Source organism: Aulonocara sp. 'chitande type north' Nkhata Bay, linkage group LG5, assembly GCF_057382095.1.
Source record: "Aulonocara sp. 'chitande type north' Nkhata Bay isolate Kocher_YH1m ecotype deep benthic linkage group LG5, A_spYH_male_GT1.1, whole genome shotgun sequence".
In the NCBI taxonomy this organism is placed as follows: domain Eukaryota; kingdom Metazoa; phylum Chordata; class Actinopteri; order Cichliformes; family Cichlidae; genus Aulonocara; species Aulonocara sp. 'chitande type north' Nkhata Bay.
This window is the reverse complement of record NC_141348.1, coordinates 709387-731573: the sequence shown is the minus strand read 5'-3', so window position 1 is coordinate 731573 and position 22187 is coordinate 709387. Positions and strand designations below refer to the sequence as shown.

The 22187-nt window shown below is 57.4% G+C and overlaps 9 non-coding genes and 5 pseudogenes across 9 annotated transcripts; all 14 read right to left on the bottom strand.

Moving 5' to 3' along the window:
* Positions 1 to 952: 952 nt before the first annotated feature.
* LOC147329205 (5S ribosomal RNA) lies at positions 953 to 1071 on the bottom strand. Its single transcript, XR_015129676.1, has one exon. It is a non-coding gene; the product is annotated as a 5S ribosomal RNA (ribosomal RNA).
* Positions 1072 to 2129: 1058 nt separating this feature from the next.
* On the bottom strand, positions 2130 to 2248 carry LOC147329204 (5S ribosomal RNA; annotated as a pseudogene).
* Positions 2249 to 3705: 1457 nt separating this feature from the next.
* LOC147329203 (5S ribosomal RNA) lies at positions 3706 to 3824 on the bottom strand. The gene has a single exon (XR_015129622.1). It is a non-coding gene; the product is annotated as a 5S ribosomal RNA (ribosomal RNA).
* Positions 3825 to 6559: 2735 nt separating this feature from the next.
* LOC147329202 (5S ribosomal RNA) lies at positions 6560 to 6678 on the bottom strand (annotated as a pseudogene).
* Positions 6679 to 7302: 624 nt separating this feature from the next.
* LOC147329201 (5S ribosomal RNA) lies at positions 7303 to 7421 on the bottom strand. The gene has a single exon (XR_015129760.1). It is a non-coding gene; the product is annotated as a 5S ribosomal RNA (ribosomal RNA).
* Positions 7422 to 8754: 1333 nt separating this feature from the next.
* On the bottom strand, positions 8755 to 8873 carry LOC147329200 (5S ribosomal RNA). The gene has a single exon (XR_015129604.1). It is a non-coding gene; the product is annotated as a 5S ribosomal RNA (ribosomal RNA).
* Positions 8874 to 10517: 1644 nt separating this feature from the next.
* On the bottom strand, positions 10518 to 10636 carry LOC147329199 (5S ribosomal RNA). Its single transcript, XR_015129759.1, has one exon. It is a non-coding gene; the product is annotated as a 5S ribosomal RNA (ribosomal RNA).
* Positions 10637 to 12047: 1411 nt separating this feature from the next.
* Positions 12048 to 12166, bottom strand: LOC147329198 (5S ribosomal RNA). The gene has a single exon (XR_015129630.1). It is a non-coding gene; the product is annotated as a 5S ribosomal RNA (ribosomal RNA).
* Positions 12167 to 13298: 1132 nt separating this feature from the next.
* On the bottom strand, positions 13299 to 13417 carry LOC147329197 (5S ribosomal RNA; annotated as a pseudogene).
* A 1535-nt stretch (positions 13418 to 14952) lies between these two features.
* Positions 14953 to 15071, bottom strand: LOC147329196 (5S ribosomal RNA). Its single transcript, XR_015129411.1, has one exon. It is a non-coding gene; the product is annotated as a 5S ribosomal RNA (ribosomal RNA).
* Positions 15072 to 16327: 1256 nt separating this feature from the next.
* LOC147329195 (5S ribosomal RNA) lies at positions 16328 to 16436 on the bottom strand (annotated as a pseudogene).
* Positions 16437 to 18153: 1717 nt separating this feature from the next.
* On the bottom strand, positions 18154 to 18272 carry LOC147329194 (5S ribosomal RNA). The gene has a single exon (XR_015129675.1). It is a non-coding gene; the product is annotated as a 5S ribosomal RNA (ribosomal RNA).
* Positions 18273 to 19330: 1058 nt separating this feature from the next.
* Positions 19331 to 19449, bottom strand: LOC147329193 (5S ribosomal RNA; annotated as a pseudogene).
* A 1416-nt stretch (positions 19450 to 20865) lies between these two features.
* On the bottom strand, positions 20866 to 20984 carry LOC147329192 (5S ribosomal RNA). Its single transcript, XR_015129410.1, has one exon. It is a non-coding gene; the product is annotated as a 5S ribosomal RNA (ribosomal RNA).
* Between the last annotated feature and the right edge of the window lie 1203 nt (positions 20985 to 22187).

Genomic DNA, 22187 nt, shown 5'->3' with positions numbered 1-22187 from the left:
CACAGGCCCTGGTGTGGTGTAACTGGCCTCAGCCAGCAGCCACAGGCCCTGGTGTGGTGTAAGTGGCCTCAGCCAGAGCCACAGGCCCTGATGTGGTGTAAGTCGCCTCAGCCAGAAGCCACAGGCACTGGTGTGGTGTAAGTGGCCTCAGCCAGCAGCAACAGGCCCTGGTGTGGTGTAAGTCGCCTCAGCAAGCAGCCACAGGCCCTGGTGTGGTGTAGGTGGCCTCAGCCAGCAGCCACAGGCCCTGGTATGGTGTAAGTGGCCTCAGCCAGCAGCCACAGGCCCTGGTGTGGTCTAAGTGGCCTCAGCAAGAGCCACAGACCCTGGTGTGGTGTAATTGGCCTCAGCCAGAGCCACAGGCCCTGATGTGGTGTAAGTGGCCTCAGCCAGAGCCACAGGCCCTGGTGTGGTGTAACTGGCCTCAATAGCAAATAAGGCCCTGATGTGGTGTAAGTGGCCTCAGCCAGAGCCACAGACCCTGGTGTGGTGTAATTGGCCTCAGCCAGAGCCACAGGCCCTGGTGTGGTGTAGGTGGCCTCAGCCAGCCGCCACAGGCCCTGGTGTGGTGTAAGTGGCCTCAGCCAGCAGCCACAGGCCCTGGTGTGGTGTAAGTGGCCTGAGCAAGAGCCACAGACCATGGTGTGGTGTAATTGGCCTCAATAGCAACTAAGGCCCTGGTGTGGTGTAGGTGGCCTCAGCCAGCAGCCACAGGCCCTGGTGTGGTGTAAGTGGCCTCAGCCAGAGCCACAGGCCCTGATGTGGTGTAAGTGGCCCCAGCCGGTCACTCAGGCCCTGGTGTGGTGTAGGTGGCATCAGCTAGCAGCACAAGACATTGGAAAAGAGCCAAAAGCAATGTCGTTAATGTGCCCTCATTAATGGGCAGCTGCTTTTGGTCTTTTAATACACCCCTTTTCTGGATCAAAAGCGGTTCAATGACATGAAAATGAAAGGCTTACAGCACCAAGTATTCCCAGGCAGTCTCCCATCCAAGTACTAACCAAGCCCAGCCCTGCTTAGCTTCCGAGATCAGACGAGGTCGGGCGTGCTCAGGGTGGTATGGCCGTAAGCTGCTGGCCCCAGCACAATGTCTCAATTTATGGATTCAAGTGATTAGGTGGCAAGTACCTGAAGTTACGAAGACAATCCTATAACCATACCTGCATGTTTGCATAATACCCTAACCCAAAGGCTCAGTTTAGCATTTATCCAACAGCACAGGCCCTGGATTGTTGAAGATGGCCTCAGGAACCAGCACAGGGCCTGGTGTGTTGTACATGGCCACAGCTAGCAGCACAGGGCCTGGTTTGGTGAAGATGGCCTCGGCCAGAAGAGCAGGGCCTGGTGTGATATGAGTGGCCTGAGCAAGAGCCACAGGCCCTGGTGTGGTGTAAGTGGCCTGAGCAAGAGCCACAGGCCCTGGTGTGGTGTAAGTGGCCTCAGCCAGCAGCCACAGGCCCTGGTGTGGTGTAAGTCACCTCAGCCAGAAGCCACAGTCCCTGGTGTGGTGTAAGTGGCCTCAGCCAGCAGCAACAGGCCCTGGTGTGGTGTAAGTCGCCTCAGCCAGCAGCCACAGGCCCTGGTGTGGTGTAGGTGGCCTCAGCCTGCAGCCACAGGCCCTGGTGTGGTGTAAGTGGCCTGAGCAAGAGCCACAGACCCTGGTGTGGTGTAAATGGCCTCAATAGCAACTAAGGCCCTCGTGTGGTGTATGTGGCCTCAGCCAGCAGCCACAGGCCCTGGTGTGGTGTAACTGGCCTCAGCCAGCAGCCACAGGCCCTGGTGTGGTGTAAGTGGCCTCAATAGCAACTAAGGCCCTGGTGTGGTGTAAGTGGCCTCAGCCAGCAGCCACAGGCTCTGGTGTGGTGTAACTGGCCTCAGCCAGCAGCCACAGGCCCTGGTGTGGTGTAAGTGGCCTCAGCCAGAGCCACAGGCCCTGATGTGGTGTAAGTGGCCCCAGCCGGTCACTCAGGCCCTGGTGTGGTGTAATTAGCATCAGCTAGCAGCACAAGACATTGGAAAAGAGCCAAAAGCAGTGTCGTTAATGTGCCCTCATTAATGGGCAGCTGCTTTTGGTCTTTTAATACACCCCTTCTCTGGATCAAAAGCGGTTCAATGACATGATAATGAAAGGCTTACAGCACCAGGTACTCCCAGGCAGTCTCCCATCCAAGTACTAACCAAGCCCAGCCCTGCTTAGCTTCCGAGATCAGACGAGGTCGGGCGTGCTCAGTGTGGTATGGCCGTAAGCTGCTGGCTCCAGCACAATGTCTCAATTTATGGATTCAAGTGATTAGGTGGCAAGTACCTGAAGTTACGAAGACAATCCTATAACCATACCTGCATGTTTGCATAATACCCTAACCCAAAGGCTCAGTTTGGCATTTATCCAACAGCACAGGCCCTGGATTGTTGAAGATGGCCTCAGGAACCAGCACAGGGCCTGGCGTGTTGTACATGGCCACAGCAAGCAGCACAGGGCCTGGTTTGGTGAAGATGGCCTCGGCCAGAAGCGCAGGGCGTGGTGTGATGTGAGTGGCCTGAGCAAGAGCCACAGGCCTTGGTGTGGTGTAAGTGGCCTCAGCCAGCAGCCACAGGCCCTGGTGTGGTGTAAGTCGCCTCAGCCAGAAGCCACAGGCACTGGTGTGGTGTAAGTGGCCTCAGCCAGCAGCCACAGGCCCTGGTGTGGTGTAGGTGGCCTCAGCCAGCAGCCACAGGCCCTGGTGTGGTGTAGGTGGCCTCAGCCAGCAGCCACAGGCCCTGGTGTGGTGTAAGTGGCCTCAGCCAGCAGCCACAGGCCCTGGTGTGGTGTAAGTGGCCTCAGCCAGCAGCCACAGGCCCTGGTGTGGTGTAAGTGGCCTCAGCCAGTGCCACAGGCCCTGGTGTGGTGTAAGTGGCCTGAGCAAGAGCCACAGACCCTGGTGTGGTGTAATTGGCCTCAGCCAGCAGCCACAGGCCCTGGTGTGGTGTAAGTCGCCTCAGCCAGAAGCCACAGGCACTGGTGTGGTGTAAGTGGCCTCAGCCAGCAGCAAAAGGGCCCTGGTGTGGTGTAAGTGGCCTCAGCCAGTGCCACAGGCCCTGGTGTGGTGTAAGTGGCCTCAGCCAACAGCAAAAGGGCCCTGGTGTGGTGTAAGTGGCCTCAGCCAGTGCCACAGGCCCTGGTGTGGTGTAAGTGGCCTCAGCCAGCAGCAAAAGGGCCATGGTGTGGTGTAAGTGGCCTCAGCCAGTGCCACAGGCCCTGGTGTGGTGTAAGTGGCCTGAGCAAGAGCCACAGGCCCTGGTGTGGTGTAGGTGGCCTCAGCCAGCAGCCATAGGGCCTGGTGTGGTGTAAGTGGCCTCAGCCAGCAGCCACAGGCCCTGGTGTGGTGTAAGTGGCCTCAGCAAGAGCCACAGACCCTGGTGTGGTGTAATTGGCCTCAATAGCAACTAAGGCCCTGGTGTGGTGTATGTGGCCTCAGGCAGCAGCCACAGGCCCTTGTGTGGTGTAATTGGCCTCAATAGCAACTAAGGCCCTGGTTTGGTGTATGTGGCCTCAGCCAGCAAATCAGGCCCTGGTGTGGTGTAGGTGGCATCAGCTAGCAGCACAAGACATTGGAAAACAGCCAAAAGCAATGTCGTTAATGTACCCTCATTAATGGGCAGCTGCTTTTGGTCTTTTAATACACCCCTTCTCTGGATCAAAAGCGGTTCAATGACATGAAAATGAAAGGCTTACAGCACCAGGTATTCCCAGGCAGTCTCCCATCCAAGTACTAACCAAGCCCAGCCCTGCTTAGCTTCCGAGATCAGACGAGGTCAGGCGTGCCCAGGGTGGTATGGCCGTAAGCTGCTGGCCCCAGCACAATGTCTCAATTTATGGATTCAAGTGATTAGGTGGCAAGTACCTGAAGTTACGAAGACAATCCTATAACCCTACCTGCATGTTTGCATAATACCCTAACCCAAAGGCTCAGTTTAACATTTATCCAACAGCACAGGCCCTGGATTGTTGAAGATGGCCTCAGGAACCAGCACAGGGCCTGGTGTGTTGTACATGGCCACAGCAAGCAGCACAGGGCCTGGTTTGGTGAAGATGGCCTCGGCCAGAAGCACAGGGCCTGGTGTGATATGAGTGGCCTGAGCAAGAGCCACAGGCCCTGGTGTGGTGTAAGTGTAATCAGCCAGCAGCCACAGGCCCTGGTGTGGTGTAAGTGGCCTGAGCCAGAGCCACAGGCCCTGGTGTGGTGTAACTGGCCTGAATAGCAAATAAGGCCCTGGTGTGGTGTAAGTGGCCTCAGCCAGAGCCACAGGCCCTGGTGTGGTGTAAGTGGCCTCAATAGCAACTAAGGCCCTGGTGTGGTGTAGGTGGCCTCAGCCAGCAGCCACAGGCTCTGGTGTGGTGTAAGTCGCCTCAGCCAACAGCCACAGGCCCTGGTATGGTGTAAGTGGCCTCAGCCAGCAGCCACAGGCCCTGGTGTGGTGTAAGTGGCCAGAAGCGCAGGGCCTGGTGTGATGTGAGTGGCCTGAGCAAGAGCCACAGACCCCGGTGTGGTGTAATTGGCCTCAATAGCAACTAAGGCCCTGGTGTGGTGTATGTGGCCTCAGCCACCAGCCACAGGCCCTGGTGTGGTGTAACTGGCCTCAGCCAGCAGCCACAGGCCCTGGTGTGGTGTAAGTGGCCTCAGCCAGAGCCACAGGTCCTGATGTGGTGTAAGTCGCCTCAGCTAGCAGCACAGGGCCTGGTTTGGTGAAGATGGCCTCGGCCAGAAGCACAGGACCTGGTTTGATATGAGTGGCCTGAGCCAGAAGCCACAGGCACTGGTGTGGTGTAAGTTGCCTCAGCCAGCAGCAACAGGCCCTGGTGTGGTGTAAGTCGCCTCAGCAAGCAGCCACAGGCCCTGGTGTGGTGTAGGTGGTCTCAGCCAGCAGCCACAGGCCCTGGTGTGGTGTAAGTGGCCTCAGCCAGCAGCCACAGGCCCTGGTGTGGTCTAAGTGGCCTGAGCAAGAGCCACAGACCCTGGTGTGGTGTAATTGGCCTCAATAGCAACTAAGGCCCTGGTGTGGTGTATGTGGCCTCAGGCAGCAGCCACAGGCCCTTGTGTGGTGTAAGTGGCCTGAGCAAGTGCCACAGGCCCTGGTGTGGTGTAAGTGGCCTAAGCCAGAGCAACAGGCCCTGGTGTGGTGTAAGTGGCCTCAATAGCAAATAAGGCCCTGGTGTGGTGTAAGTGGCCTGAGCAAGAACCACAGGGCCTGGTTTGGTGAAGATGGCCTCGGCCAGAAGCGCAGGCCCTGGTGTGATGTGAGTGGCCTGAGCAAGAGCCACAGGCCCTGGTGTGGTGTAAGTGGCCTCAGCCAGCAGCCACAGGCCCTGGTGTGGTGTAAGTCGCCTCAGCCAGAAGCCACAGGCACTGGTGTGGTGTAAGTGGCCTCAGCCAGCAGCAAAAGGGCCCTGGTGTGGTGTAAGTCGCCTCAGCCAGCAGCCACAGGCCCTGGTGTGGTGTAGATGGCCTCAGCCAGCAGCCACAGGCCCTGGTGTGGTGTAAGTGGCCTCAGCCAGCAGCCACAGGCCCTGGTGTGGTCTAAGTTGCCTCAGCCAGAAGCACAGGGCCTGGTGTGATATGAGTGGCCTGAGCAAGAGCCACAGGCCCTGGTGTGGTGTAAGTGGCCTGAGCAAGAGCCACAGGCCCTGGTGTGGTGTAAGTGGCCTCAATAGCAACTAAGGCCCTGGTGTGGTGTAAGTGGCTTCAGCCAGCAGCCACAGGCTCTGGTGTGGTGTAACTGGCCTCAGCCAGCAGCAACAGGCCCTGGTGTGGTGTAAGTCGCCTCAGCAAGCAGCCACAGGCCCTGGTGTGGTGTAGGTTGCCTCAGCCAGCAGCCACAGGCCCTGGTGTGGTGTAAGTGGCCTCAGCCAGCAGCCACAGGCCCTGGTGTGGTCTAAGTGGCCTCAGCAAGAGCCACAGGCCCTGGTGTGGTGTAAGTGGCCTGAGCAAGAGCCACAGGCCCTGGTGTGGTGTAAGTGGCCTCAATAGCAAATAAGGCCCTGGTGTGGTGTAAGTGGCCAGAAGCGCAGGGCCTGGTGTGATGTGAGTGGCCTGAGCAAGAGCCACAGACCCTGGTGTGGTGTAATTGGCCTCAATAGCAACTAAGGCCCTGGTGTGGTGTATGTGGCCTCAGGCAGCAGCCACAGGCCCTGTTGTGGTGTAACTGGCCTCAGCCAGAACCACAGGCCCTGATGTGGTGTAAGTGGCCCCAGCCGGTTACTCAGGCCCTGGTGTGGTGTAAGTGGCCTCAGCCAGCAGCCACAGGCTCTGGTGTGGTGTAACTGGCCTCAGCCAGCAGCCACAGGCCCTGGTGTGGTGTAAGTGGCCTCAGCCAGAGCCACAGGCCCTGATGTGGTGTAAGTGGCCCCAGCCGGTCACTTAGGTCCTGGTGTGGTGTAGGTGGCATCAGCTAGCAGCACAAGACATTGGAAAAGAGCCAAAAGGAGTGTCGTTAATGTGCCCTCATTAATGGGCAGCTGCTTTTGGTCTTTTAATACACCCCTTCTCTGGATCAAAAGCGGTTCAATGACATGAAAATGAAAGGCTTACAGCACCAGGTATTCCCAGGCAGTCTCCCATCCAAGTACTAACCAAGCCCAGCCCTGCTCAGCTTCCGAGATCAGACGAGGTCGGGCGGGCTCAGGGTGGTATGGCCGTAAGCTGCTGGCCCCAGGACAATGTCTCAATTTATGGATTCAGTTGATTAGGTGGCAAGTACCTGAAGTTACGAAGACAATCCTATAACCCTACCTTCATGTTTGCATAATACCCTAACCCAAAGGCTCAGTTTAGCATTTATCCAACAGCACAGGCCCTGGATTGTTGAAGATGGCCTCAGGAACCAGCACAGGGCCTGGTGTGTTGTACATGGCCACAGCTAGCAGCACAGGGCCTGGTTTGGTGAAGATGGCCTCGGCCAGAAGCGCAGGGCCTGGTGTGATGTGAGTGGCCTGAGCAAGAGCCACAGGCCCTGGTGTGGTGTAAGTGGCCTCAGCCAGCAGCCACAGGCCCTGGTTTGGTGTAAGTCGCCTCAGCCAGAACCCACAGGCCCTGGTGTGGTGTAACTTGCCTCAGCCAGAGCCACAGCCCCTGATGTGGTGTAAGTGGCCCCAGCCGGTCACTCAGGCCCTGGTGTGGTGTAGGTGGCATCAGCTAGCAGCACAAGACATTGGAAAAGAGCCAAAAGCAATGTGATTAATGTGCCCTTATTAATGGGCAGCTGCTTTTGGTCTTTTAATACACCCCTTCTCTGGATCAAAAGCGGTTCAATGACATGAAAATGAAAGGCTTACAGCACCAGGTATTCCCAGGCAGTCTCCCATCCAAGTACTAACCAAGCCCAGCCCTGCTTAGCTTCCGAAATCAGACGAGGTCGGGCGTGCTCAGGGTGGTATGGCCGTAAGCTGCTGGGCCCAGCACAATGTCTCAATTTATGGATTCAAGTGATTAGGTGGCAAGTACCTGAAGTTACGAAGACAATCCTATAACCATACCTGCATGTTTGCATAATACCCTAACCCAAAGGCTCAGTTTGGCATTTATCCAACAGCACAGGCCCTGGATTGTTGAAGATGGCCTCAGGAAACAGCACAGGGCCTGGTGTGTTGTACATGGCCACAGCAAGCAGCACAGGGCCTGGTTTGGTGAAGATGGCCTCAGCCAGAAGCACAGGGCCTGGTGTGATATGAGTGGCCTGAGCAAGAGCCACAGGCCCTGGTGTGGTGTAAGTGGCCTGAGCAAGAGCCACAGGCCCTGGTGTGGTGTAAGTGGCCTGAGCAAGAGCCACAGGCCCTGGTGTGGTGTAGGTGGCCTCAGCCAGCAGCCACAGGCCCTGGTGTGGTGTAGGTGGCCTCAGCCAGCAGCCACAAGCCCTTGTGTGGTGTAAGTGGCCTCAGCCAGCAGCCACAGGCCCTGGTGTGGTGTAAGTGGCCTCAGCCAGTGCCACAGGCCCTGGTGTGGTGTAAGTGGCCTGAGCAAGAGCCACAGACCATGGTGTGGTGTAATTGGCCTCAATAGCAACTAAGGCCCTGGTGTGGTGTAGGTGGCCTAAGCCAGCAGCCACAGGCCCTGGTGTGGTGTAAGTGGCCTCAGCCTGCAGCCACAGGCCCTGGTGTGGTGTAAGTCGCCTCAGCCAGAAGCCACAGGCACTGGTGTGGTGTAAGTGGCCTCAGCCAGCAGCAAAAGGGCCCTGGTGTGGTGTAAGTCGCCTCAGCCAGCAGCCACAGGCCCTGGTGTGGTGTAGATGGCCTCAGCCAGCAGCCACAGGCCCTGGTGTGGTGTAAGTGGCCTCAGCCAGCAGCCACAGGCCCTGGTGTGGTCTAAGTTGCCTCAGCCAGAAGCACAGGGCCTGGTGTGATATGAGTGGCCTGAGCAAGAGCCACAGGCCCTGGTGTGGTGTAAGTGGCCTGAGCAAGAGCCACAGACCATGGTGTGGTGTAAGTGGCCTGAGCAAGAGCCACAGGCCCTGGTGTGGTGTAAGTGGCCTGAGCAAGAGCCACAGGCCCAGGTGTGGTGTAATTGGCCTCAATAGCAACTAAAGCCCTGGTTTGGTGTATGTGGCCTCAGCCAGCAAATAAGGCCATGGTGTGGTGTAGGTGGCATCAGCTAGCAGCACAAGACATTGGAAAACAGCCAAAAGCAATGTGGTTAATGTGCCCTCATTAATGGGCAGCTGCTTTTGGTCTTTTAATACACCCCTTCTCTGGATCAAAAGCGGTTCAATGACATGAAAATGAAAGGCTTACAGCACCAGGTATTCCCAGGCAGTCTCCCATCCAAGTACTAACCAAGACCAGCCCTGCTTAGCTTCCGAGATCAGACGAGGTCGGGTGTGCTCAGGGTGGTATGGCCGTAAGCTGCTGGCCGCAGCACAATGTCTCAATTTATGGATTCAAGTGATTAGGTGGCAAGTACCTGAAGTTACGAAGACAATCCTATAACCATACCTGCATGTTTGCATAATACCCTAACCCAAAGGCTCAGTTTGGCATTTATCCAACAGCACAGGCCCTGGATTGTTGAAGATGGCGTCAGGAACCAGCACAGGGCCTGGTGTGTTGTACATGGCCACAGCAAGCAGCACAGGGCCTGGTTTGGTGAAGATGGCCTCGGCCAGAAGCACAGGGCCTGATGTGATATGAGTGGCCTGAGCAAGAGCCACAGGCCCTGGTGTGTTGTAAGTGGCCTCAGCCAGCAGCCACAGGCCCTGGTGTGGTGTAGGTGGCCTCAGCCAGCAGCCACAGGCCCTTGTGTGGTGTAATTGGCCTCAATAGCAACTAAGGCCCTGGTGTGGTGTAGGTGGCCTCAGCCAGCAGCCACAGGCCCTGGTGTGGTGTAAGTGGCCTGAGCAAGAGCCACAGACCCTGGTGTGGTGTAATTGGCCTCAATAGCAACTAAGGCCCTGGTGTGGTGTAGGTGGCCTCAGCCAGCAGCCACAGGCCCTGGTGTGGTGTAAGTGGCCTCAGCCAGCAGCCACAGGCCCTGGTGTGGTCTAAGTGGCCTCAGCCAGTACCACAGGCCCTGGTGTGGTGTAAGTGGCCTGAGTAAGAGCCACAGGCCCTGGTGTGGTCTAAGTGGCCTCAGCCAGCAGCCACAGGCCCTGGTGTGGTGTAAGTGGCCTGAGCAAGTGCCACAGGCCCTGGTGTGGTGTAAGTGGCCTAAGCCAGAGCCACAGGCCCTGGTGTGGTGTAAGTGGCCTGAGCAAGAGCCACAGGGCCTGGTTTGGTGAAGATGGCCTCGGCCAGAAGCGCAGGGCCTGGTGTGATGTGAGTGGCCTGAGCAAGAGCCACAGGCCCTGGTGTGGTGTAAGTGGCCTCAGCCAGCAGCCACAGGCCCTGGTGTGGTGTAAGTCGCCTCAGCCAGAAGCCACAGGCACTGGTGTGGTGTAGGTGGCCTCAGCCAGCAGCCACAGGCCCTGGTGTGGTCTAAGTGGCCTCAGCCAGTGCCACAGGCCCTGGTGTGGTGTAAGTGGCCTGAGCAAGAGCCACAGGCCCTGGTGTGGTGTAAGTGGCCTCAGCCATCAGCCACAGGCCCTGGTGTGGTGTAAGTGGCCTGAGCAAGTGCCACAGGCCCTGGTGTGGTGTAAGTGGCCTAAGCCAGAGCCACAGGCCCTGGTGTGGTGTAAGTGGCCTGAGCAAGAGCCACAGGCCCTGGTGTGGTGTAAGTGGCCTGAGCAAGAGCCACAGACCCTGGTGTGGTGTAATTGGCCTCAATAGCAACTAAGGCCCTGGTGTGGTGTAAGTCGCCTCAGCCAGAACCCACAGGCCCTGGTGTGGTGTAACTTGCCTCAGCCAGAGCCACAGCCCCTGATGTGGTGTAAGTGGCCCCAGCCGGTCACTCAGGCCCTGGTGTGGTGTAGGTGGCATCAGCTAGCAGCACAAGACATTGGAAAAGAGCCAAAAGCAATGTGATTAATGTGCCCTTATTAATGGGCAGCTGCTTTTGGTCTTTTAATACACCCCTTCTCTGGATCAAAAGCGGTTCAATGACATGAAAATGAAAGGCTTACAGCACCAGGTATTCCCAGGCAGTCTCCCATCCAAGTACTAACCAAGCCCAGCCCTGCTTAGCTTCCGAAATCAGACGAGGTCGGGCGTGCTCAGGGTGGTATGGCCGTAAGCTGCTGGGCCCAGCACAATGTCTCAATTTATGGATTCAAGTGATTAGGTGGCAAGTACCTGAAGTTACAAAGACAATCCTATAACCATACCTGCATGTTTGCATAATACCCTAACCCAAAGGCTCAGTTTGGCATTTATCCAACAGCACAGGCCCTGGATTGTTGAAGATGGCCTCAGGAAACAGCACAGGGCCTGGTGTGTTGTACATGGCCACAGCAAGCAGCACAGGGCCTGGTTTGGTGAAGATGGCCTCAGCCAGAAGCACAGGGCCTGGTGTGATATGAGTGGCCTGAGCAAGAGCCACAGGCCCTGGTGTGGTGTAAGTGGCCTGAGCAAGAGCCACAGGCCCTGGTGTGGTGTAAGTGGCCTGAGCAAGAGCCACAGGCCCTGGTGTGGTGTAGGTGGCCTCAGCCAGCAGCCACAGGCCCTGGTGTGGTGTAGGTGGCCTCAGCCAGCAGCCACAAGCCCTTGTGTGGTGTAAGTGGCCTCAGCCAGCAGCCACAGGCCCTGGTGTGGTGTAAGTGGCCTCAGCCAGTGCCACAGGCCCTGGTGTGGTGTAAGTGGCCTGAGCAAGAGCCACAGACCATGGTGTGGTGTAATTGGCCTCAATAGCAACTAAGGCCCTGGTGTGGTGTAGGTGGCCTAAGCCAGCAGCCACAGGCCCTGGTGTGGTGTAAGTGGCCTCAGCCAGCAGCCACAGGCCCTGGTGTGGTGTAAGTCGCCTCAGCCAGAAGCCACAGGCACTGGTGTGGTGTAAGTGGCCTCAGCCAGCAGCAAAAGGGCCCTGGTGTGGTGTAAGTCGCCTCAGCCAGCAGCCACAGGCCCTGGTGTGGTGTAGATGGCCTCAGCCAGCAGCCACAGGCCCTGGTGTGGTGTAAGTGGCCTCAGCCAGCAGCCACAGGCCCTGGTGTGGTCTAAGTTGCCTCAGCCAGAAGCACAGGGCCTGGTGTGATATGAGTGGCCTGAGCAAGAGCCACAGGCCCTGGTGTGGTGTAAGTGGCCTGAGCAAGAGCCACAGACCATGGTGTGGTGTAAGTGGCCTGAGCAAGAGCCACAGGCCCTGGTGTGGTGTAAGTGGCCTGAGCAAGAGCCACAGGCCCAGGTGTGGTGTAATTGGCCTCAATAGCAACTAAAGCCCTGGTTTGGTGTATGTGGCCTCAGCCAGCAAATAAGGCCCTGGTGTGGTGTAAGTGGCCTCAGCCAGAGCCACAGGCCCTGATGTGGTGTAAGTGGCCCCAGCCGGTCACTCAGGCCCTTGTGTGGTGTAGGTTGCATCAGCTAGCAGCACAAGACATTGGAAAAGAGCCAAAAGCAATGTCGTTAATGTGCCCTCATTAATGGGCAGATGCTTTTGGTCTTTTAATACACCCCTTCTCTGGATCAAAAGCGGTTCAATGACATGAAAATGAAAGGCTTACAGCACCAGGTATTCCCAGGCAGTCTACCATCCAAGTACTAACCAAGCCCAGCCCTGCTTAGCTTCCGAGATCAGACGAGGTCGGGCGTGCTCAGGGTGGTATGGCCGTAAGCTGCTGGGCCCAGCACAATGTCTCAATTTATGGATTCAAGTGATTAGGTGGCAAGTACCTGAAGTTACGAAGACAATCCTATAACCATACCTGCATGTTTGCATAATACCCTAACCCAAAGGCTCAGTTTGGCATTTATCCAACAGCACAGGCCCTGGATTGTTGAAGATGGCCTCAGGAACCAGCACAGGGCCTGGTGTGTTGTACATGGCCACAGCAAGCAGCACAGGGCCTGGTTTGGTGAAGATGGCCTCGGCCAGAAGCGCAGGGCCTGGTGTGATGTGAGTGGCCTGCGCAAGAGCCACAGGCCCTGGTGTGGTGTAAGTGGAATCAGCCAGCAGCCACAGGCCCTGGTGTGGTGTAAGTGGCCTCAGCCAGAGCCACAGGCCCTGGTGTGGTGTAACTGGCCTCAATAGCAAATAAGGCCCTGGTGTGGTGTAAGTGGCCTCAGCCAGAGCCACAGGCCCTGGTGTGGTGTAAGTGGCCTCAATAGCAACTAAGGCCCTGGTGTGGTGTAAGTGGCCTCAGCCAGCAGTCACAGGCCCTGGTGTGGTGTAGGTGGCCTCAGCCAGCAGCCACAGGCTCTGGTGTGGTGTAAGTCACCTCAGCCAGAAGCCACAGTCCCTGGTGTGGTGTAAGTGGCCTCAGCCAGCAGCCACAGGCCCTGGTGTGGTGTAAGTGGCCTCAGCCAGTGCCACAGGCCCTGGTGTGGTGTAATTGGCCTCAATAGCAACTAAGGCCCTGGTGTGGTGTAAGTGGCCTGAGCAAGAGCCACATACCCTGGTGTGGTGTAATTGGCCTCAATAGCAACTAAGGCCCTGGTGTGGTGTAGGTGGCCTCAGCCAGCAGCCACAGGCCCTGGTGTGGTGTAAGTGGCCTCAGCCAGCAGCCACAGGCCCTGGTGTGGTGTAAGTGGCCTCAGCCAGAGCAACAGGCCCTGATGTGGTGTAAGTGGCCCCAGCCGGTCACTCAGGCCCTGGTGTGGTGTAGGTGGCATCAGCTAGCAGCACAAGACATTGGAAAACAGCCAAAAGCAATGTCGTTAATGTGCCCTCATTAATGGGGAGCTGCTTCTGGTCTTTTAATACACCCCTTCTCTGGATCAAAAGCGGTTCAATGACATGAAAATGAAAGGCTTACAGCACCAGGTATTCCCAGGTAGTCTCCCATCCAAGTACTAACCAAGCCTAGCCCTGCTTAGCTTCCGAGATCAGACGAGGTCGGGCGTGCTCAGGGTGGTATGGCCGTAAGCTGCTGGCCCCAGCACAATGTCTCAATTTATGGATTCAAGTGATTAGGTGGCAAGTACCTGAAGTTACGAAGACAATCCTATAACCATACCTGCATGTTTGCATAATACCCTAACCAAAAGGCTCAGTTTGGCATTTATCCAACAGCACAGGCCCTGGATTGTTGAAGATGGCCTCAAGAACCAGCACAGGACCTGGTGTGTTTTACATGGCCACAGCAAGCAGCACAGGGCCTGGTTGGGTGAAGATGGCCTCAGCAAGCAGCCACAGGCCCTGGTTTGGTGTAAGTGGCCTCAGCTAGCAGCACAGGCCCTGGTGTGATGTGAGTGGCCTGAGCAAGAGCCACAGGCCTTGGTGTGGTGTAAGTGGCCTCAGCCAGCAGCCACAGGCCCTGGTGTGGTGTAAGTCGCCTCAGCCAGAAGCCACAGGCCCTGGTGTGGTGTAGGTGGCCTCAGCCAGCAGCAAAAGGGCCCTGGTGTGGTGTAAGTCGCCTCAGCCAGCAGCCACAGGCCCTGGTGTGGTGTAGGTGGCCTCAGCCAGCAGCCACAGGCCCTGGTGTGGTGTAAGTGGCCTCAGCCAGCAGCCACAGGCCCTGGTGTGGTGTAAGTGGCCTCAGCCAGTGCCACAGGCCCTGGTGTGGTGTAAGTGGTCTGAGCAAGAGCCACAGACCCTGGTGTGGTGTAATTGGCCTCAGCCAGCAGCCACAGGCCCTGGTGTGGTGTAAGTCGCCTCAGACAGAAGCCACAGGCACTGGTGTGGTGTAAGTGGCCTCAGCCAGCAGCAAAAGGGCCCTGGTGTGGTGTAAGTCGCCTCAGCCAGCAGCCACAGGCCCTGGTGTGGTGTAGGTGGCCTCAGCCACCAGCCACAGGCCCTGGTGTGGTGTAAGTGGCCTCAGCCAGCAGCCACAGGCCCTGGTGTGGTGTAAGTGGCCTCAGCCAGCAGCCACAGGCCCTGGTGTGGTGTAAGTGGCCTCAGCCAGTGCCACAGGCCCTGGTGTGGTGTAAGTGGCCTGAGCAAGAGCCACAGGCCCTGGTGTGGTGTAAGTGGCCTGAGCAAGAGCCACAGACCCTGGTGTGGTGTAATTGGCCTCAATAGCAACTAATGCCCTGGTGTGGTGTAGGTGGCCTAAGCCAGCAGCCACAGGCCCTGGTGTGGTGTAAGTGGCCTGAGCAAGAGCCACAGGCCCTGGTGTGGTGTAAGTGGCCTGAGCAAGAGCCACAGACCCTGGTGTGGTGTAATTGGCCTCAATAGCAACTAATGCCCTGGTGTGGTGTAGGTGGCCTCAGCCAGCAGCCACAGGCCCTGGTGTGGTGAAAGTGGCCTCAGCCAGAGCCACAGGCCCTGATGTGGTGTAAGTGGCCCCAGCCGGTCACTCAGGCCCTTGTGTGGTGTAGGTTGCATCAGCTAGCAGCACAAGACATTGGAAAAGAGCCAAAAGCAGTGTCGTTAATGTGCCCTCATTAATGGGCAGCTGCTTTTGGTCTTTTAATACACCCCTTCTCTGGATCAAAAGCGGTTCAATGACATGAAAATCAAAGGCTTACAGCACCAGGTATTCCCAGGCAGTCTCCCATCCAAGTACTAACCAAGCCCAGCCCTGCTTAGCTTCCGAGATCAGACGAGGTCGGGCGTGCTCAGGGTGGTATGGCCGTAAGCTGCTGGCCCCAGCACAATGTCTCAATTTATGGATTCAAGTGATTAGGTGGCAAGTACCTGAAGTTACGAAGACAATGCTATAACCATACCTGCATGTTTGCATAATACCCTAACCCAAAGGCTCAGTTTGGCATTTATCCAACAGCACAGGCCCTGGATTGTTGAAGATGGCCTCAGGAACCAGCACAGGGCCTGGTGTGTTGTACATGGCCACAGCAAGGAGCACAGGGCCAGGTTTGGTGAAGATGGCCTCGGCCAGAAGCGCAGGGCCTGGTGTGATGTGAGTGGCCTGAGCAAGAGCCACAGGCCTTGGTGTGGTGTAAGTGGCCTCAGCCAGCAGCCACAGGCCCTGGTGTGGTGTAGGTGGCCTCAGCCAGCAGCCACAGGCCCTGGTGTGGTGTAGGTGGCCTCAGCCAGCAGCCACAGGCCCTGGTGTGGTGTAAGTGGCCTCAGCCAGCAGCCACAGGCCCTGGTGTGGTGTAAGTGGCCTGAGCAAGAGCCACAGGCCCTGGTGTGGTGTAAGTGGCCTGAGCAAGAGCCACAGACCCTGGTGTGGTGTAATTGGCCTCAATAGCAACTAATGCCCTGGTGTGGTGTAGGTGGCCTCAGCCAGCAGCCACAGGCCCTGGTGTGGTGTAAGTGGCCTCGGCCAGCAGCCACAGGCCCTGGTGTGGTGTAAGTCGCCTCAGCCAGAAGCCACAGGCACTGGTGTGGTGTAAGTGGCCTCAGCCAGCAGCAAAAGGGCCCTGGTGTGGTGTAAGTGGCCTCAGCCAGAAGCCACAGGCCCTGGTGTGGTGTAGGTGGCCTCAGCCAGCAGCCACAGGCCCTTGTGTGGTGTAATTGGCCTCAATAGCAACTAAGGCCCTGGTGTGGTGTAAGTGGCCTCAGCCAGTGCCACAGGCCCTGGTGTGGTGTAAGTGGCCTGAGCAAGAGCCACAGACCCTGGTGTGGTGTAATTGGCCTCAATAGCAACTAAGGCCCTGGTGTGGTGTAGGTGGCCTCAGCCAGCAGCCACAGGCCCTGGTGTGGTGTAAGTGGCCTCAGCCAGCAGCCACAGGCCCTGATGTGGTGTAAGTGGCCCCAGCCGGTCCCTCAGGCCCTTGTGTGGTGTAGGTTGCATCAGCTAGCAGCACAAGACATTGGAAAACAGCCAAAAGCAATGTCGTTAATGTGCCCTCATTAATGGGGAGCTGCTTCTGGTCTTTTAATACACCCCTTCTATGGATCAAAAGCGGTTCAATGACATGAAAAAGAAAGGCTTACAGCACCAGGTATTCCCCCATCCAAGTACTAACCAAGCCCAGCCCTGCTTAGCTTCCGAGATCAGACGAGGTCGGGCGTGCTCAGGGTGGTATGGCCGTAAGCTGCTGGCCCCAGCACAATGTCTCAATTTATGGATTCAAGTGATTAGGTGGCAAGTACCTGAAGTCACGAAGACAATCCTATAACCCTACCTGCATGTTTGCATAATACCCTAACCCAAAGGCTCAGTTTAGCATTTATCCAACAGCACAGGTCCTGGATTGTTGAAGTTGGCCTCAGGAACCAGCACAGGGCCTGGTGTGTTGTACATGGCCACAGCAAGCAGCACAGGGCCTGGTTTGGTGAAGATGGCCTCGGCCAGAAGCACAGGGCCTGGTGTGATATGAGTGGCCTTAGCAAGAGCCACAGGCCCTGGTGTGGTGTAAGTGGAATCAGCCAGAAGCCACAGGCCCTGGTGTGGTGTAAGTGGCCTCAGCCAGAGCCACAGGCCCTGGTGTGGTGTAACTGGCCTCAATAGCAAATAAGGCCCTGATGTGGTGTAAGTGGCCTCAGCCAGAGCCACAGGCCCTGGTGTGGTGTAAGTGGCCTCAATAGCAACTAAGGCCCTGGTGTGGTGTAAGTGGCCTCAGCCAGCAGTCACAGGCCCTGGTGTGGTGTAGGTGGCCTCAGCCAGCAGCCACAGGCTCTGGTGTGGTGTAAGTCGCCTCAGCCAGCAGCCACAGGCCCTGGTGTGGTGTAAGTGGCCAGAAGCGCAGGGCCTGGTGTGATGTGAGTGGCCTGAGCAAGAGCCACAGACCCTGGTGTGGTGTAATTGGCCTCAATAGCAACTAAGGCCCTGGTGTGGTGTATGTGGCCTCAGCCAGCAGCCACAGGCCCTGGTGTGGTGTAACTGGCCTCAGCCAGCAGCCACAGGCCCTGGTGTGGTGTAAGTGGCCTCAGCCAGAGCCACAGGCCCTGATGTGGTGTAAGTCGCCTCAGCCAGAAGCCACAGGCACTGGTGTGGTGTAAGTGGCCTCAGCCAGCAGCAACAGGCCCTGGTGTGGTGTAAGTCGCCTCAGCAAGCAGCCACAGGCCCTGGTGTGGTGTAGGTGGCCTCAGCCAGCAGCCACAGGCCCTGGTATGGTGTAAGTGGCCTCAGCCAGCAGCCACAGGCCCTGGTGTGGTCTAAGTGGCCTCAGCAAGAGCCACAGACCCTGGTGTGGTGTAATTGGCCTCAGCCAGAGCCACAGGCCCTGATGTGGTGTAAGTGGCCTCAGCCAGAGCCACAGGCCCTGGTGTGGTGTAACTGGCCTCAATAGCAAATAAGGCCCTGATGTGGTGTAAGTGGCCTCAGCCAGAGCCACAGACCCTGGTGTGGTGTAATTGGCCTCAGCCAGAGCCACAGGCCCTGGTGTGGTGTAGGTGGCCTCAGCCAGCCGCCACAGGCCCTGGTGTGGTGTAAGTGGCCTCAGCCAGCAGCCACAGGCCCTGGTGTGGTGTAAGTGGCCTGAGCAAGAGCCACAGACCATGGTGTGGTGTAATTGGCCTCAATAGCAACTAAGGCCCTGGTGTGGTGTAGGTGGCCTCAGCCAGCAGCCACAGGCCGTGGTGTGGTGTAAGTGGCCTCAGCCAGAGCCACAGGCCCTGATGTGGTGTAAGTGGCCCCAGCCGGTCACTCAGGCCCTGGTGTGGTGTAGGTGGCATCAGCTAGCAGCACAAGACATTGGAAAAGAGCCAAAAGCAATGTCGTTAATGTGCCCTCATTAATGGGCAGCTGCTTTTGGTCTTTTAATACACCCCTTTTCTGGATCAAAAGCGGTTCAATGACATGAAAATGAAAGGCTTACAGCACCAAGTATTCCCAGGCAGTCTCCCATCCAAGTACTAACCAAGCCCAGCCCTGCTTAGCTTCCGAGATCAGACGAGGTCGGGCGTGCTCAGGGTGGTATGGCCGTAAGCTGCTGGCCCCAGCACAATGTCTCAATTTATGGATTCAAGTGATTAGGTGGCAAGTACCTGAAGTTACGAAGACAATCCTATAACCATACCTGCATGTTTGCATAATACCCTAACCCAAAGGCTCAGTTTAGCATTTATCCAACAGCACAGGCCCTGGATTGTTGAAGATGGCCTCAGGAACCAGCACAGGGCCTGGTGTGTTGTACATGGCCACAGCTAGCAGCACAGGGCCTGGTTTGGTGAAGATGGCCTCGGCCAGAAGAGCAGGGCCTGGTGTGATATGAGTGGCCTGAGCAAGAGCCACAGGCCCTGGTGTGGTGTAAGTGGCCTGAGCAAGAGCCACAGGCCCTGGTGTGGTGTAAGTGGCGTCAGCCAGCTGCCACAGGCCCTGGTGTGGTGTAAGTCACCTCAGCCAGAAGCCACAGTCCCTGGTGTGGTGTAAGTGGCCTCAGCCAGCAGCAACAGGCCCTGGTGTGGTGTAAGTCGCCTCAGCCAGCAGCCACAGGCCCTGGTGTGGTGTAGGTGGCCTCAGCCTGCAGCCACAGGCCCTGGTGTGGTCTAAGTGGCCTCAGCCAGTGCCACAGGCCCTGGTGTGGTGTAAGTGGCCTGAGCAAGAGCCACAGACCCTGGTGTGGTGTAAATGGCCTCAATAGCAACTAAGGCCCTGGTGTGGTGTATGTGGCCTCAGCCAGCAGCCACAGGCCCTGGTGTGGTGTAACTGGCCTCAGCCAGCAGCCACAGGCCCTGGTGTGGTGTAAGTGGCCTCAATAGCAACTAAGGCCCTGGTGTGGTGTAAGTGGCCTCAGCCAGCAGCCACAGGCTCTGGTGTGGTGTAACTGGCCTCAGCCAGCAGCCACAGGCCCTGATGTGGTGTAAGTGGCCCCAGCCGGTCACTCAGGCCCTGGTGTGGTGTAGGTGGCATCAGCTAGCAGCACAAGACATTGGAAAAGAGCCAAAAGCAATGTCGTTAATGTGCCCTCATTAATGGGCAGCTGCTTTTGGTCTTTTAATACACCCCTTCTCTGGATCAAAAGCGGTTCAATGACATGAAAATGAAAGACTGACAGCACCAGGTATTCCCAGGCAGTCTCCCATCCAAGTACTAACCAAGCCCAGCCCTGCTTAGCTTCCGAGATCAGACGATGTCGGGTGTGCTCAGGGTGGTATGGCCGTAAGCTGCTGGGCCCAGCACAATGTCTCAATTTATGGATTCAAGTGATTAGGTGGCAAGTACCTGAAGTTACGAAGATAATCCTATAACCATACCTGCATGTTTGCATAATACCCTAACCCAAAGGCTCAGTTTGGCATTTATCCAACAGCACAGGCCCTGGATTGTTGAAGATGGCCTCAGGAACCAGCACAGGGCCTGGTGTGTTGTACATGGCTACAGCAAGCAGCACAGGGCCTGGTTTGGTGAAGATGGCCTCGGCCAGAAGCGCAGGGCCTGGTGTGATGTGAGTGGCCTGAGCAAGAGCCACAGGCCTTGGTGTGGTGTAAGTGGCCTCAGCCAGCAGCCACAGGCCCTGGTGTGGTGTAGGTGGCCTCAGCCAGCAGCCACAGGCCCTGGTGTGGTGTAAGTGGCCTCAGCCAGCAGCCACAGGCCCTGGTGTGGTGTAAGTGGCCTCAGCCAGCAGCCACAGGCCCTGGTGTGGTGTAAGTGGCCTCAGCCAGTGCCACAGGCCCTGGTGTAGTGTAAGTAGCCTGAGCAAGAGCCACAGACCCTGGTGTGGTGTAATTGGCCTCAGCCAGCAGCCACAGGCCCTGGTGTGGTGTAAGTGGCCTCAGCCAGTGCCACAGGCCCTGGTGTAGTGTAAGTGGCCTGAGCAAGAGCCACAGACCCTGGTGTGGTGTAATTGGCCTCAGCCAGAAGCCACAGGCCCTGGTGTGGTGTAAGTCGCCTCAGCCAGAAGCCACAGGTACTGGTGTGGTGTAAGTGGCCTCAGCCAGCTGCAAAAGGGCCCTGGTGTGGTGTAAGTCGCCTCAGCCAGCAGCCACCGGCCCTGGTGTGGTGTAGGTGGCCTCAGCCAGCAGCCACAGGCCCTGGTGTGGTATAAGTGGCCTCAGCCAGCAGCCACAGGCCCTGGTGTGGTGTAAGTGGCCTCAGCCAGCAGCCACAGGCCCTGGTGTGGTGTAAGTGGCCTCAGCCAGTGCCACAGGCCCTGGTGTGGTGTAAGTGGCCTGAGCAAGAGCCACAGGCCCTGGTGTGGTGTAAGTGGCCTGAGCAAGAGCCACAGACCCTGGTGTGGTGTAATTGGCCTCAATAGCAACTAATGCCCTGGTGTGGTGTAGGTGGCCTCAGCCAGCAGCCACAGGCCCTGGTGTGGTGTAAGTGGCCTCAGCCAGCAGCCACAGGCCCTGGTGTGGTGTAAGTGGCCTCAGCCAGAGCCACAGGCCCTGATGTGGTGTAAGTGGCCCCAGCCGGTCACTCAGGCCCTTGTGTGGTGTAGGTTGCATCAGCTAGCAGCACAAGACATTGGAAAAGAGCCAAAAGCAATGTCGTTAATGTGCCCTCATTAATGGGCAGATGCTTTTGGTCTTTTAATACACCCCTTCTCTGGATCAAAAGCGGTTCAATGACATGAAAATGAAAGGCTTACAGCACCAGGTATTCCCAGGCAGTCTCCCATCCAAGTACTAACCAAGCCCAGCCCTGCTTAGCTTCCGAGATCAGACGAGGTCGGGCGTGCTCAGGGTGGTATGGCCGTAAGCTGCTGGCCCCAGCACAATGTCTCAATTTATGAATTCAAGTGATTAGGTGGCAAGTACCTGAAGTTACGAAGACAATCCTATAACCATACCTGCATGTTTGCATAATACCCTAACCCAAAGGCTCAGTTTGGCATTTATCCCACAGCACAGGCCCTGGATTGTTGAAGATGGCCTCAAGAACCAGCACAGGACCTGGTGTGTTTTACATGGCCACAGCAAGCAGCACGGGGCCTGGTTTGGTGAAGATGGCCTCAGCAAGCAGCCACAGGCCCTGGTTTGGTGTAAGTGGCCTCAGCCAGCAGCCACAGGCCCTGGTGTGGTTTAAGTGGCCTCAGCCAGCAGCCACAGGCCCTGGTGTGGTGTAAGTGGCCTCAGCCAGCAGCCACAGGCCCTGGTGTGGTCTAAGTGGCCTCAGCCAGTGCCACAGGCCCTGGTGTGGTGTAAGTGGCCTGAGTAAGAGCCACAGGCCCTGGTGTGGTGTAAGTGGCCTCAGCCAGCAGCCACAGGCCCTGGTGTGGTGTAAGTGGCCTGAGCAAGTGCCACAGGCCCTGGTGTGGTGTAAGTGGCCAAAGCCAGAGCCACAGGCCCTGGTGTGGTGTAAGTGGCCTCAATAGCAAATAAGGCCCTGGTGTGGTGTAAGTGGCCTGAGCAAGAGCCACAGGGCCTGGTTTGGTGAAGATGGCCTCGGCCAGAAGCGCAGGGCCTGGTGTGATGTGAGTGGCCTGAGCAAGAGCCACAGGCCCTGGTGTGGTGTAAGTGGCCTCAGCCAGCAGCCACAGGCCCTGGTGTGGTGTAAGTCACCTCAGCCAGAAGCCACAGGCACTGGTGTGGTGTAAGTGGCCTCAGCCAGCAGCAAAAGGGCCCTGGTGTGGTGTAAGTCACCTCAGCCAGCAGCCACGGGCCCTGGTGTGGTGTAATTGGCCTCAATAGCAACTAAGGCCCTGGTGTGGTGTAAGTGGCCTGAGTAAGAGCCACAGGCCCTGGTGTGGTGTAAGTGGCCTCAGCCAGCAGCCACAGGCCCTGGTGTGGTGTAAGTGGCCTGAGCAAGTGCCACAGGCCCTGGTGTGGTGTAAGTGGCCTGAGCAAGAGCCACAGGGCCTGGTTTGGTGAAGATGGCCTCGGCCAGAAGCGCAGGGCCTGGTGTGATGTGAGTGGCCTGAGCAAGAGCCACAGACCCTGGTGTGGTGTAATTGGCCTCAATAG